This window comes from Salvia hispanica, chromosome 1 (assembly GCF_029641045.1).
Source record: "Salvia hispanica isolate PSC_SH4W2 chromosome 1, Shi_PSC_v1, whole genome shotgun sequence".
NCBI lineage: Eukaryota > Viridiplantae > Streptophyta > Magnoliopsida > Lamiales > Lamiaceae > Salvia > Salvia hispanica.
The window spans coordinates 18,622,540-18,638,297 of NC_142692.1; positions in this window are offsets into that span (position 1 = coordinate 18,622,540).

The window sequence follows — 15,758 nt, forward strand, 5'->3', positions numbered from 1 at the left end:
ACCACATGGGCCCCATGGTCCACGGACTGAGCTCCAGAAGGCGTCTGCGCACCCCGCGATCCAGACGCGGCCGCCGAGTAGCGGGAGGAACCTGCAGACATCCGGGCGCTGCGGATACTGGCCTTCTGCCCCGGAGGGCGTGAGCGCCTGGTGTGTGTATCAGAGGGCTCCTCCGCTTGGGCGTCGTAGAGGTCGATTGAGTGTCCGCCGCTGCTGCTGCTGTAGTTCCCGGCTCTGTTGCATCTGTTGCGCTTCGCCGCGTGACCCTCGGTCTCCTCTGCACAGATGGCCTTGAATTTCGGGCAGTTCTCGAGAACGCGGAACTCCTCCCACTGGGTGAACTTAGGCTTGTATAGCGCGTTGTATTGGGACACGGAGAGAGCCTTCACGTCGGCTTCGTTGCGGCCACTCTCAGCGTTGATAAGGTTGTTGCCGTAGATGCCCGCGAACTTCCTGGTGGGTGTCAGAATCCTCCCAAACTTTTTCCGGATCTGTTCCGCGTCACGCGGTTTGGCGCCTCTCGGCTTGAACTCATTGTAGGTCAACAAAACGTGCTTTCAAAAGCCAATCTCGGTCTGATCGGTGCCAACACAGGGGTCGGATGTGACGGCATCCCCTGCCCTCGCTACAGCAATCGACTCGTCTTTGGTGTAGTGCACGGCCCGACTTGTTACCGGCGAATCGCTACCGCCGCTGCCATCCCCATCGCCGTCGCCGCCGGCCCGCCCCCCACCGCCGTCGCCACCGCCCCTCCCCCCACCGCCGTCGCCGCCGCCGTCTCTCCCCCCACCGCCGTTGCCGCCGCCCCTCCCACCACCACCGTTGTCGCCGCCCCTCCCACCACCACCGTTGCCGCCGCCTCTCCCACCACCGCCGTCGCCGCCAGATCTCGTCGGCGGGGTCTCCGGAAGGCCCGGACTCATCATCCCCATCATCTGCTCTAGTGTGAACCTATCGAAATCAGACAAAGGAGTCTGGGTGCGCTGGAAAGAGTGAGAAGGGGTATCCGGCCACGGATGGTTGGGCGAGTCCATAGTGGGTCGATAATCCCCAAACGCCGAACGACCCAAATTCCTCTGATGAGAAGATTGAGCCCGATATTGGCTTTGTTGCCATGGCGGGGATGTCGGTGACCACGCCTGGAATGGAGGGGGACTGGGACTCGATCCCCGGGGGGTGGGACTCGATCCCCACAGCTGAGATGGCTGGGAAGAAGGATAGTATCCATATCCCGATTCTTCCGTGCCGGGTGAATCTTCGTCTCTCCCGTGCATCTCGGTAAAATCTAGGGTTTAGGGTTGTGAAATTGGGGGTGGAGTGAAAATGGGTGTGGAGTGGAAGACAAATTGGTGGGTATTTAATTTAAATGGGTGTGGAGTGGAATAAATTAAATAAAAAATCGAAATTTAAAAAAAAAAAAAAAAAAGGCGGAACCGGCGGTCCGCCGCGGCAGTGTCGCCGCGCAATAGGTAGGCGCGGCGACCGCCGCTTTTCTCTCTCCAGCGGCTCGTCCTCGCCGCAAAGCCGGCGCTACCCCTTCCGCCCCAACAAATTCGTCCGCCCCCGGGGCGGACGCGTCCGCCACTATACGCCGCCGCGGTGTAGCCGGGAAGGGGGCGGCCGGCGCGCCGCCCCTATAGTGGATGCCGTTACCACCACAGAAGAAGGTTGACACTATGGAACCGTTTATCTTGCTTAATGATCTGCAGCCTTTGATAATTTCAGCAATTGTCAAAGTTTGTTGTGTTTGTCCGTTTGAATTTACTATTTATGGTACTTTTTATTTTTATTTTTTATGGTACTTGGAAGCAAAACAAATGGTATTAGCTTGTAACGTATTTTCCATGACTGTTTTCCATGAATATATGAAATATGAATCTTATAAGATTTTTAAATTTATTTACTAGAAAGTATTGTTATGGTTGATTATTGGCTTTGTGAATTGTGATAGCGTATATTATTCCTCCGTCCATCAATACACTTTCCATTTCGTCATTTTTGTCTTCCATTAATAAATTTTTCATTTGTTTTTACTATTTTTGGTAACAATTCACATTCCACTAACTTAATCTCACTCGCATTTTATTATAAAACTAATACTCGTTCCGTCTTATTTAAAATGTCCACCTTTCCTTTTTAGTTTGTTTCCTTCAAGATGTCCACTATCTATTTTTAGAAATAAATCCCTTCCTCCCCTCTCCCCATTAAAATATTCAATCACTTTTTTTACTTATCTCAAACAACTACTCCATCTAAAACTCCGTATCACTAAAAAATGCAGACATCTTGAATGGGACGAAGAGAGTATATAAAAATAGGACCTACTTTTCTCTAATTTTTTTAATCAATTTTCTACTACATTTCCTAAAACTTATACCGTATCTAAACTTCTATTATATTAGCGGACCGTGAGAGTAATATTTAAGCTAATTTTAGTGATGCTTTCGCGAATGTATTATACTCCATATTAGCATGTACGATATTTCTTGATCAACTAGAGTGCAAAAGTTACTAGAGTACATAGGTGTGGGGACTAAAACGATGTGGATGAGAGAAATTTAAAACTTCAAATGGGGAATCACAAATTGGGCCAATATTCATGAATTTTGATTATCTAAAATAAGATAAATACATAATACCATACTCATGATAATTATAGTGTTGAAGATTTATAATTATAATAAATTTATTATATTTATAAACTCTTTATGAAAGATTTATAATTATAATAGATTTACTGTATTTGTAGAATATTTTAAATTTAAGTAAAAGTTTATATTTATATGCAAATATATTTATTATATTTATTGATTATAATTTTATGTCTTTTACATGTAATTGAATTTAATATACCAAGTTTAATGTGCATATTTTTAGGTTAAAAATTTGTTATTAATGTTTTATTATTAATTTGCATGTGTATGATGTCATATTGGTAATAATCTAATGTAAAAATTATAAAATATATATAATATTAAATTAATAATATCAGTGTGCTAACAAATAATTAGTGAAATAATAAATCAAACTATATATATTATTTTTCATTCTTTCATTAAATATAAATTATTATATTGATAAATTCTCTTCGTGAATATTGTTTATAGTACTGAATAATTTATTTTTAATTTTTTTGCAATTGATATATACTTTAATTTAATTTTCAATTTATTGTCACCAAAAATATTAGTGTACTATTATTTGTGAATTTATTAACTTTGTGTAAGGCTGAATTATACATATTTATTTAATTTATATTTATGCTGTATATATATTGCTTAATTTTTTAAAATTACAGACTAATACTATAAAAATAAATTAATGGTCCATACATCACAAGGATAATACAGTAAAATAAGATTAAGGAGGAGAAATGTGATTAATAATAATAATTATTATAATAATAATAATAATAATAATAATAATAAAACAACAACTAAGATTTTCATAACATATCTAAGAAACATCGCAATCTTTTCATTTCTCTAGAAGGTAATTTAATATATTCTGATATGAGTATATTTTTAATTGTTTTGCTTCGTACTTTCGAGATCTTATAAATCGTTTAATTAAATATTAAACAGTTTTATGAGTTTACTATCAATTTCAGTACTATTATCTAACATGATTAAGATGAATCCTCGAATATTATCGAATCTAAACCATACGCTTAATTTTAATTTTGTGGCTAAATAACCTGTGAACATAGACTACATGCAGTGATTAATTGTTAATTAATTAGTAATTATAAATTAAGACTAAATCTTAGCTATTAAATTAGAAGAATTAGAAGATTTAGCAGTAGAAATAATATCATATGAATTATATTTTGAATTAAAATTAATAAATAAAATTAGAGGGTATTAATGTCAATTCCCTCTCATTAAAATCATCTTAAAACTTTAAATTTATGTAACTCTCTCGATTTAAATTATTTTTTCACAAAAAATATATCAAATTAAAAATAATTTTATAAAGATTCCAACGAGATCTCAATTGCATATGTTCCGACGACGTTCGGATGATGAAATTTAATATTTTTTATTTTAGTTTTCGTGAATGTTGATAACTAGATTTTTATCAACAAATACATCAAAAAATCTCAATAAAACCATGTAAAAATCTCAATAAATATGTGTTGATATTTTCTTGTACTAGTGTTGATATTCTTATGTTATATTGTTGATATTTGTAATACACTATATTGATATAAAAAAATATTCACGAAAATTATCATATGATAACATAATGACGATATTACCCTTTTGTTGATATTTTGTCTACTATTTATTGAGATTCGTAAGATTTAATCTCATCCACTCATTTTAAAATTTAAGGATGAAAATTTGATCTTGACTTTTGATTAGGGTGCTATAAATATTAGAATATGACACTACTAGTATTTAATATGAGTAGTGATTTAGAGACATAATGTCTCCAAGCCATAAGGGTATTATGTCACTTTTCCATAATCCAAATTATAATATAGACTAATATACCCTTATTTTGAATTAAATAATAATTGAATAAATGAATATATATCAATTAATCATAAAAGGAAAGATAATTCATATCAAATTAATATCTTTTATCATATCAAATTAATATCAAAAGTCAAACTCATATCAAAAGTCAAACTCATATCAAATTACAATCTTTTACCTTAAATGTATGCAATCAAAAATAAAGATATTAACACGGCAGAAATATCTTCATTCCTCCCTCCGTCGACCAGCCTCCACCGTCCGGCCCTCCGCGTCGCAGGTTGCGGCATCTTCAGCCTTGTTCATCCAAATCATTGCTGCCATAATATAAAAAAACATCAAAGATACCACTCTTTTCTCTTATTTATATGTGTTTTAGGCCTCCTATACATGTTCAATTAAATATATATGGGGGGTTTGTGAGATTTTTGGGATGTTGTACATTTTTCACATATAACTAGATTATCACATCGCAAGATTTTTGCATTTTGGGACTACATAGATATTAAGCAAATTATATTGCAAGTGGAGAAGAATGCCCATTTTGTTAGGTATAGTGTGTTGAAAGTGTCATGCATAATAAATTTGTAAATATCTGAAAACTTTTTTATTAGCTATGGTGTGTGGAAACTTAAAAATGGTGGACGATGATGATGACGAGAGGTTAATAAAGTGACGATGACGAGAGGTTAATGTGGAGGAGGGAGAAATCACTATCCATATAGTATTTGCTTAAATCAAGCCTTCCATAAATATACATACAATTTTCCTAAGTAATTAATTCTTAAATACAAATAAATGTTTTATATGCATAAGGGTAGTATGGTACATGTATAAAACATAAATTTTAAAAAATATATAAAACAATCTAAAATGATTATTTTAACCTCATTATGGCATTATGGCTTGAAGACATCATGTCTCTAAAACATTTTCCATTTATATATAATGATTTATTTTCTGAGTGGCGACATCCATATGGAATGCGAATCGATAATGTTTTTGTTTATAGGATGCTAAAGTAACTAATTTGGTAGTTTGATTGAGAATCATTTGACTGTTGATATTATTTGAAAATTCAAAATTTGACCAGTCAACTGTTGGATGAAATTTTAATATGAATATAAACAGACCAGAATCGCTGCTAATGATTGTACTATCATCAAATAAAACTCATGTGACCATTGTCTATTGGTCACTCATTTTCAAACTTTGTTTTGTTTTCACATTACCGCTACTATCATATCTTCCATTGTGTGGTGAAGGTTATTTCACATTTTTATTAAGACTAAAGTCTAAAATTTGTTATTTACAATTATCTTTTAAAAAAAATGGTCCCTTATATTAACTTTATTACTTTTTGATTTCAATAATATATTTTAGTCCAAAGTTAACACCTCAGTTAACAGTCAAATATGATTTGACCATAATTATAAATTTAATTATAGACCAAAACATATCGTCTACAATTAATCACTGAACCCCTATATATAATTACTCACTCTATACTATTTCATTTTACTAGTTTACACAAGCTAGCTAGTATAAAACAATCACCACTCGCATGATATTTTCATTGTAATTCAAGATATATGATGGGAAAAATTCGAGTTGAAAATGAGAATGAGGAAAATAAATAAGTGTTCAATTTTGCATATTTCATAACTAAAAAAAGTTCAAGAGGAGTGAGAAAACTACCAACATATTAGATTGACAAGTCATGTAATCATAAATGTCATTGCTTTTACGTGTTGAGATTTACTAGGTGACTCGAATTTTCAATTTACTGATTCCAAGAAAATGTGCCTACGTCGTAATTTTCATCGTTTATTTCAGAAAAAATGAGTGAATAAAAGATACTCCCTCCGTCCCCTATTAGGAGTCACTCTTTGACCGGGCACGGGTTTTAAGAAATGTAAAGAAAAGTTGGTTGAAAAAGTTAGTGGAATGTGGGGCCCATTTTTTTATATTGGTTTTATAATAAAATGTGAGTGAATTGAGTTAGTGGAATGTGGGACCTACTTACTATTTATGGTAAAAATGAAGTGTGACTCTTAATTGGGAACGGATCGAAATGGAAAAGTGTGACTATTAATGGGGACGGAGGGAGTAGTAACCATTAATTACGTATTTATACTAAATAATGCAACTCCATATCCTATAAAAGAGTAATTATGCTTCAAATCCCACAATTTTCTTACCTCTAAGGTAAAAACAATAAAAATCCATTTTCTGGAAATCAAGTGTGACTGATGCGTGTTAAGAAATCACTTAGAATTTAATGTAAGATACTCGATAGATTAGGAGTGGGCAGTTACAGTACACTGCATACCGACTATACCAAAAATTGCAAAATGATAAAATGTCATAATTATATCTTACCGAATTTTTTGATATATCGCAATTCGGTATACCAAAAATTCGGTGTGATAATATTTTTATACCTCGATATAGTTTCCGTTAGGTACATTACTTCGGTGTGATATATCACACCGAATTACCTCGATAATATTTTTGATATATCGAGATTACCATCTTTAAGAATTACCATACTGTTATTGCAGTATACCGTTATACTCCCTCCGTCCCAGATTTGTAGTAACATTTTGCCATAAAAGTTCGTCCCACATTTGGAGTAACATTTAGAATTTACCATATTTGCACATAAAATTTTACCCCATTATTCACTAAAATTACACTCAAATGTCATTATCTACATTAAAAAAAATCAAAACAAAAATAACAAACCAAAAAGTCAAAAAGGGACTCACAACTCACTTAATTTATTACACACTGCATCATCTCACTTCATTTATTACACACTTCATCATCTCACCCCACCAACTCACTTCATTTATTACACATTCCACCTCTCACTTCATTAATTATACACTCCAATTCCTTAAAACCCGTGCCATAACTAAATGTTATTATAAATGTGGGACGGATGGAGTAATGTACACGTAGTTCAGCTCGCAAATTCACACTGTGAAACTACACTTACGACAGAGATAAACTAATTGAAATAATAAAAGAGTTCATGTACTCGCACATGTATCAATCATATTATTACAAGAAGTATTTGAGATGTTACACAAAATTTTCCAACATTTGATTTCTCTCTCAAATTATATTCTAATCCTTCCCGGGGAACAGAACAGCTAACAATTGAAGAGAGAATTTACACACGTGAAGATGAACCTTGTGGTGGCGCGGCGGGGCTGAGGCCGGCGGAGTCACGGGGTTGGGGCGGCGAGACTTATTTGTGAAAGTAAGGTTAGGGGTTTTAACTTTTTAATTCTATTTTGTACTCCATATAATATATTAAATACAAGTGTATATATATGTTATACGTATATTTTTAATATTTCGGTATATACATGTTTTCGCCATATACCGTATATGCGGTATACCACGATATAGTATATACCGTATTTGCGGTATACCGTGTTTGGAAAATGGTGTCATACCGTACGTACCGAAAATTGTGGTATATTGAAAATTTGGTATTTTCATTACAGTAAGTGCAGTATTTTAGATATTTTTTCCACCTACATTTTAGTTTTCTTTACTGTAGTTGATCCTCTCGATCGACATTCCTGACTTCAACAATCATAAACATCTTCTGGCAATCCCTACCTCATAAGTTAAGGAATATTATTGTGACCTTAATAGCACATCTTTGTATATGGTTTAGATTTACCTGTCTATAGATATATATACTAATATTAAACAAATTTTTTTAATCAAATCCTTTTTTTTTTAGCCAAACAATACACAAAATTCTGATATTTTAGAATTTAATTAATGCAAATTTATTAGTCTTATTTGGTAGACAGTAAATTTATTAAGTGAAATTTTGTATATGTGTTAATAAACTATGTGCCAATAGAAATGAAAACGAAGGTGATATTCTTCTTATATCATTGCTAGAATTGGATCGGTACAATATATCTTATCAAAACTTTCATATTATATATTTACTAAAAATATCGGTATGAGTAGATATCATACTCTTCTATTAAAATTATTTTTCGGTAAGTGTGGCTCATTTCAATATCAATACTGTACAAGTGATTTGGTATGTCATAGTTACTATATCGAAATTTTCAAGTATTGTATCTTTACGAAACTTTCTAGTATGATATATACCATACCATACAGAAAATAATTGTATTCCAAAATTTTAACATTCATATTATTTTTGGTATAATAAAGTGGTATATTGATATTTTGGTATATTTTTCCACCTCTTCATTTCGGTTGCAAATGTTCTTCCTTTATTTTTAAAATTCAATATAGAAATTACCTTTTTCTTACTTTGCATGTTACCATTCTTGTTCCAAATGACATGAAAATTTCTAGCTCATAACAAAACGACCGTAATAAATTTTGGTAATATATTAACATAATTGATTTCGACTGAACTTTTAATTCACATTAAATTTTAAAAAATTGAAAGTTTGTGTATATTTACCAGAAAAATAGTAGTTCTGATTAAAAACTAAAATTTGTAGGTAATTAAACCTTATATCAATTGATGTAAGGTTCTGAGTAAGTTGAATTTTTTTTTTTTTTTTTGAGAGGGGAATCACAAGGGAAATTCTATGTCTTGTGATCATACATGTAGAGCGAGAACTAGACTCAACTAAATTATGCGCGACTCAACTCGATAACTCTATTAGTCGAATGGTACACTTAAAAATAAATAGATAAAATAAAATAAAAACAGGTGGGTATATATTAGAAATTCCGGTCGACATCGGTTGTGACCTTTTGTTGATTGGCTCGCGTTTATTTTAGGTTACTCATGAGCTATATTAGTAACATTATTCACATAATCTAGTGAATCAGTATATAAATGATATGTTTGATGCGATCCACACCATATGACCTACTTAGCAATGGAACAATCTTATGACTAGAATCTTGAGATATAACATTCTGGATTTAACTAACACTTTTTAATCAAATATTTGGCATTGCATCCATAAACAATGGCATCAACTATCCCCAAAGTAATATATAAAATTTAAAGTTTGTTCGGTATAATAGAGATCCGATTTGAGACAGGACACTCATTAGGTATTATCTTTCCTATAAGGTATACTTATATTTCTATGAGGCAAAATCTGAATAGTCAAAATTAATAGTTAATCAACTTAGTTTTTATAAAATATAACCAGTATTTGTTTTTTTTAAAGAAACGCTCAGCGCTTGATATGAAAAGAGATTCTTTAATTGATAATGCAAGAATAATTTATGACAAATGTTCTGTTTGCCATGGAAAAGTCATTTCTCAACTTCATGAAGTTGTCTGTCTAGATCATGAGAAGTTGAATGACTATCTACTTCATGGTCTTGCACCAAGTCACCTTGAATACAAACTTAGTCTAAGTTAAGCAGCCTTGTTCTTGTAAGGATGGATTAGTGATTTTTGTGAGTGAAACTTGCCTTAATGACGAAGCTTTAATTGGAACCAACAAAGGTTTTAGCTATCATTAGATCACGTTACTGTAAAGGCCACACGATTGTGCATACCGACACAAGGGGCACGACCTTTGCTCCGAACTCTGCTAACAGTTGCTTTGTCGAGAGTCAAATATGATATATTTAGGTAATTATAATATGTGTAGGGCTGAGGAAAAATACCGAAAAAATGATAAATCGCTAGTATCGTATTGAAAAATATCGAAAAATTATCGAATTTTTGATACGATACGATATCGTATCGTAAGTTTTCGATACAATAACGAAATGAATTTCCTTATATTGCGATATATCATTTTATATCGAAAATACGATATATATCGAAAATTTTCGATATATCGATATTTTCGATATATCGATATTTTCGATATATATCGATATATATCGATATTTAACGATATATCGAATTTCGGTACGATATATCGAAATATCGATACGATAACGATATGAAATTTTTTTATATCGAAAATTCGATATATTGAAACTTTCGATACGATAACGATATGAAATTCTTTCATATCGATATTTTCGATACGATACACGATACAACGTTTTCGATACGATATATCGTATCGACCCACCCCTAATTTATGTGGATTAACCCATTTTCGTGTTAATACATAGATTTATTGAAAAACACATCTATTTCATACAAAAGCAAATTAACTGTGGTACAATTCTCCAAAGAATCGATATGGCTTGCACCTTCTCCACGTGTCGTGCCTGTACTGGACATTGAATCTTCTAACTTATTCTCAAATTTCATTCTAATATATCGTGTGGGCGAATTTGATTACTCCCTCCGTCCCAAGGTATTAGACCAACTTTCCTTTTTGAGATGTCCCAACATATTAGACTCATTTCCTTTTTTAGCAAAAAGCATCTATCTTATTTTATTCTCCACCTACTTTTTTCTCTCTTCTCTCCCTTATTTTTTCCCTCTCTCATACTTTACTCTCTCCATTTTAACTATTTAAATATCAATTCCTTAAATCATGTGCCCAAAAGAAGTGAGTCTAATATTCCGGGATGGAGGAAGTATAATTTATAGAGGATCTGACAGATCTGAAGACATAAATCTTAGAGAAAACGAAGACAAAGGAAAAATTCGTCTCTCATATGAATTAGGAGATAATCGATTCTCTTTCTCCACCACAAAGAGGCGCCGCCTATTCTTCTCTTTACTTTTTAGGGTTGGGGTTTTCGGTCTTGTCATTTTCCCCTATTTATAGAGTTTATAGTTGGGTTAAATTAGGAATCCATTGAGGTATACGTTGAACTTGGGCAAACCCATTGGACAAGTGCTTATTAAATTAACAACTCATAATTTAATATCAACCCAATAGAGTATTTATCTTGTGTCACTATTTAAAACAATATTGATTGTTTGTCCAATCTCAAAATTACGAGTGATTTGTATTGCCATTTTGATTTATAACATTTCATATGATTAAGATGCTAATATCCGTTAATTAAATTGTAGTCTACCATGAAACTTGTGAATTAAATTAATATCTTTTCCAAAGAATTTTCTAGCTCGAAACCTTATTTTTTATTCATGGCATAAATTCCAACTTGTCAGTTTCAGTGAATAATATATTCTTTTTACAGAGACCTCATAGGGAAATTATCAAATCACGCAAGCACATTACTTAGTGTAATAACAAAACTAGCATCTTATAGTAAAAAAAATAAGAAAACTCGCTTCTCATTAATAAGTCAAAGTAGTTTATGATTAATTGACATATGCCCAATGTCATATACATAAATTAAACTTGTGAGATAATATCTTTCAATAGATAGCAACAATGATTCATCTCAATTTGTGCCATACCAGTTATGTTAGTTATCTTAGGTAAGAAAAACTTTCAGACTAACATTGCAACCTTTTACAACACGTGATCAAAACCTATCTAGGCGATGCACTATTTTGTAGCACTACAACTACTTGCAAGTGTACAAGATAGATACAGTATAGCTAAGGGTAAGCACATGATATCGAACACATGGAACATTATCACAGACTGACTATCTAAGACTATGCTTCTTTCACTATTTGGAGACACGGTTTTGGGTTGTTTGAATGCTGAAAAATAGTAAATTAAGCATTTAAATAGAAAGCAATAAGCAATTGCAGATAAAACAAAGAGATAAAACAGATGAGACAAGGGAATTACAGGGATGTGTTTTCCAGTTATGGTTTATATAAGTTCCAACTACAATACCCCAGCACAGTTCATGTTTTACTAGAACGAGTCACATATATTTTGTCCATGCGACACAAAGTATACACACTAAGGTCGTCAATCTCAGATTAGCAACTCCAAAAACACTATAAGACTCTCAAGTTGTTCTCATTCTTAATTTAAAGCACCGTTTTAAGGGAAATTAATTGCATTGTTAGCTTAGTTCTTCTAACGTTCTATCGATTACTTTGTAAGTCAAGAAATCATCATAGAACGTGTCACTCAAACATGAAGCATTATCTACTACTTAGGATAAAGCAAGCAATAAACAAAACAGATATAAATAAATAGGAATATAAACCAAAGGTTACTAACACATCCCTAGAATTCTATAAATTTAGCTACTCATAAATAAATAAACCAAACTCATACTCCCTCCGTCCCAAGATAAGTGACTTGTATTCCTTTTTGGGGTGTCCCATTATAAGTGACCTATTTCCTATTTTAGCAAAAAGTCATCTCTCTTACTTTATTCTCCATTTACTTTATTCTCTCTTCTCTCCTCTACTTTTCCCTCTCTCATACTTTACTCTCTCCACTTTAACTTATTTAAATACCATTCCTTAAATCTCGTGTCCAAAAGAAGTAAGTCACTTATCTTAGGACGGAGGGAGTAGTTTTTAGGGAAAACATAAGAACTAAGATAACAAAACCCAAATGGTGAATCTCTCAGTCTTGATCTTCTCATTATTCCAAGCTTCAAACACCAAGTGTGGTAGAAAGATGATGAACAATGGAAGGAACTCTCAAATATAATTCTCTATTCTCTGGTGTAATATGCAGCAAAAAGTTTATTTGATAAAGCTTGAAGGGGTATTTATAGCCTCTAAGTCTTGTATGATGAAATGGTAAATCTTCTCTCCTAGTTAGGTAAGTCTTGGAGAAAAATTCTCTCCTAGTTATGGTAAAAATTAGATAAAATTCGATAAAATAATGTCCAGTGGTCGCTAGGAATTCTTAGAGAACTCTCTAGACTACTTTGAGCGGTCGATGTGCACAGTTCAGCGGTAGCTGGATGTGTTCCTCTTTTAGGCACGATTTCTGAGATGGACCACTGCAGAACAGTGGTCGATGGGCGCCAGCGGCACGCTGAGTAAGGTCCTGCGGACGGCTAGCTGACTCAAATGCTACAGACTTCAAACTTCGACTTTTAGCTATCTTTATAGACTCTATTTTGCACATTTCTCACAAAACACGTCAAAATACCAAAATAGATAAAATATGAAAATAATGGACATGTAATGCAACTTAGACGCTCAAAACAAACCACATAATGGCCTTAAAACAATGCAAAATTCGAGCGTACCACTAAGTTGTTAAAACGTTTTTCTTCTGCAAGGGGCTAATCGAGTCACCTACTATGATAACATGTTCCACTACTCGTCCTACAATGAAGAAGGCTTAGACTCAGAGGCGAACTGTAACATCCCACTTTTTCGAACCCTAATTTTGAGGCGTGAAATTTTTTGCATTAAATGCTTTTAATGCTATGAAATATGTGAATGAAATTATGAGTAATTTATTGCGTGATTTCTTGTGACCTAATTGCGATTTGGAGTTGAGATGGAGTTGAATAGTCAAACTTGTTGAATATATGACGTGGCTATTGAATTGTGAATATTGTGGAAAATATGACGTGGCCGTGGAATGGTCAAAGTCGTTGAAAATGTGACGTGGCGGTGAAAGTTGAATGGTGGATTTTGTGATGCGAATATGTGAATATTTTGATGCGGGGTGAAATAATATTGTGGTGAATTATTTCCCTAAGGGATGAGTGGGAATTTAATAGGAGCATTATTTATTTAATTGGAATTTTCGACCCTCCTAATTGTTGGAAAGAAATTCTATTTTTCTTGGATTTAATTATTGCTTGGGATAATTATCCAAATTAAATCCAAATTCCGATCATTCCTTATTTTATCCATGAAAATTTCGATCCCTATGTGTATCTAAGGAGATTTTCGAAAATCTCTTATTATGGGAGAATGGATTATTTTATTATATTATTTTATCCCTTGTTTATTCTGTTCCATAAATAAATTCAAATATCCTAGCATATCTTGCCATATCTAAGGAGATCTTGCCATATCATATTTTAATTAATATTTGAAATTGATTCCTTGTAGAGAATCAATAAAAACGCCTATTCCTAATTATTTGGGGAGGTTTATTATTTTTATTCTGCTCCGTGATATTTTATTCTACTCCGTCAAATAGCACTCATGCGCGCGTGTGTGTGCGCGCGTGTGTTGTTTGAAAAACACTCATGCATGACACGATTTGATGATAAATCTGGAGTTGTTGTGCGAATAAAAGCGATATGATAATCGTACTTTGATTTTGAATGGTGATATTAAAACTAATCGATGGGAAAAAGGGAAACGTGGGAACATGCATGATTTTGATCAATGATTGAGACTTACTTATAATACATAAATTGGTGATAACTCGCGCTCACAGATTAATAGCAAGAAGAAGAACATACTTGTGATCTAGGAATCGAGGTGGGCTTTATTCTTAAACTCTCTTATGTCGCAAATCTATGAAAGTGAAGAAATAAGGGTGGATTAAACTCTTATGCCATGCCTGTGATTGTTTTGGATATTGTGTGTGCCTGATGCCTAGTTTGCGAGTGCGCTCCATTAGGCTATAGGGCTATATAAACGAATTCGGGTCTGAGTAGGGCCGCAAGCCCTATCAGGCTAGTGTACACGGGAGATCGGGAGCCATCCTTGCTAGTCGGCCGGTCTCGTGGGCGAATAGTGTGGCCACACTTTCGTCGCACCATGAAATTGTTGATTGATGAGAAAATGGGAGGTATTGGTTGACTGGCCAGTCCATGAAATTATTTTGTGATGCTCGATGATATTCTTTAAATAAATGTAAAAACTCGAGTTCACTATGGTAAGGGTGGCATAACTATTAAAACGTTTTGGCATGAGTCCACTGAGTATGTTTAAAATACTCAGCCCTGCATGTGTTTTCCTATGTGCAGGTTGAGCAGTGACGAGCGGGTGGCGGTGTTGAGCTAATAAATTGAATAATGATATGATCGTTTGAAACATCAAGTGGAGTTGTGTCTTCATACATGTTCTTCACTTTTCTCTTGGTTGCTTCCGCTAAACATGAAACTTAGTATCATCGTTTTTGAACTATTTCATTATTGCTTAGAATATCGAGACATAATGCGTTTTTGTTGGATTTACATTAAAACCCTTGACCTTTGAGCATAGTTATGATATCCATTCATCTTTTGATTTTCTTGCTTAAGCCGTTGTCTTATTTCTTAAATAGTTCGTTGATTACTCTGGTCAATACATTTAAATGAAACCCTAGCCTACGCTCTTGTTGCATTTAAGTCCGCCTAAGTAGCAGTCACCGTATTTATTATACCCTAAAATGTCGGGGTGTTACACGAACCTACCTATATGGAGGTGTGGGGGTTCCTTGGAAACCCCACCCATTTAACTATTTACTATAGTATGTATAATTATACATCATTTCCCAAGCACTCAATTAGCTTAGTTGGTTTGTGAGC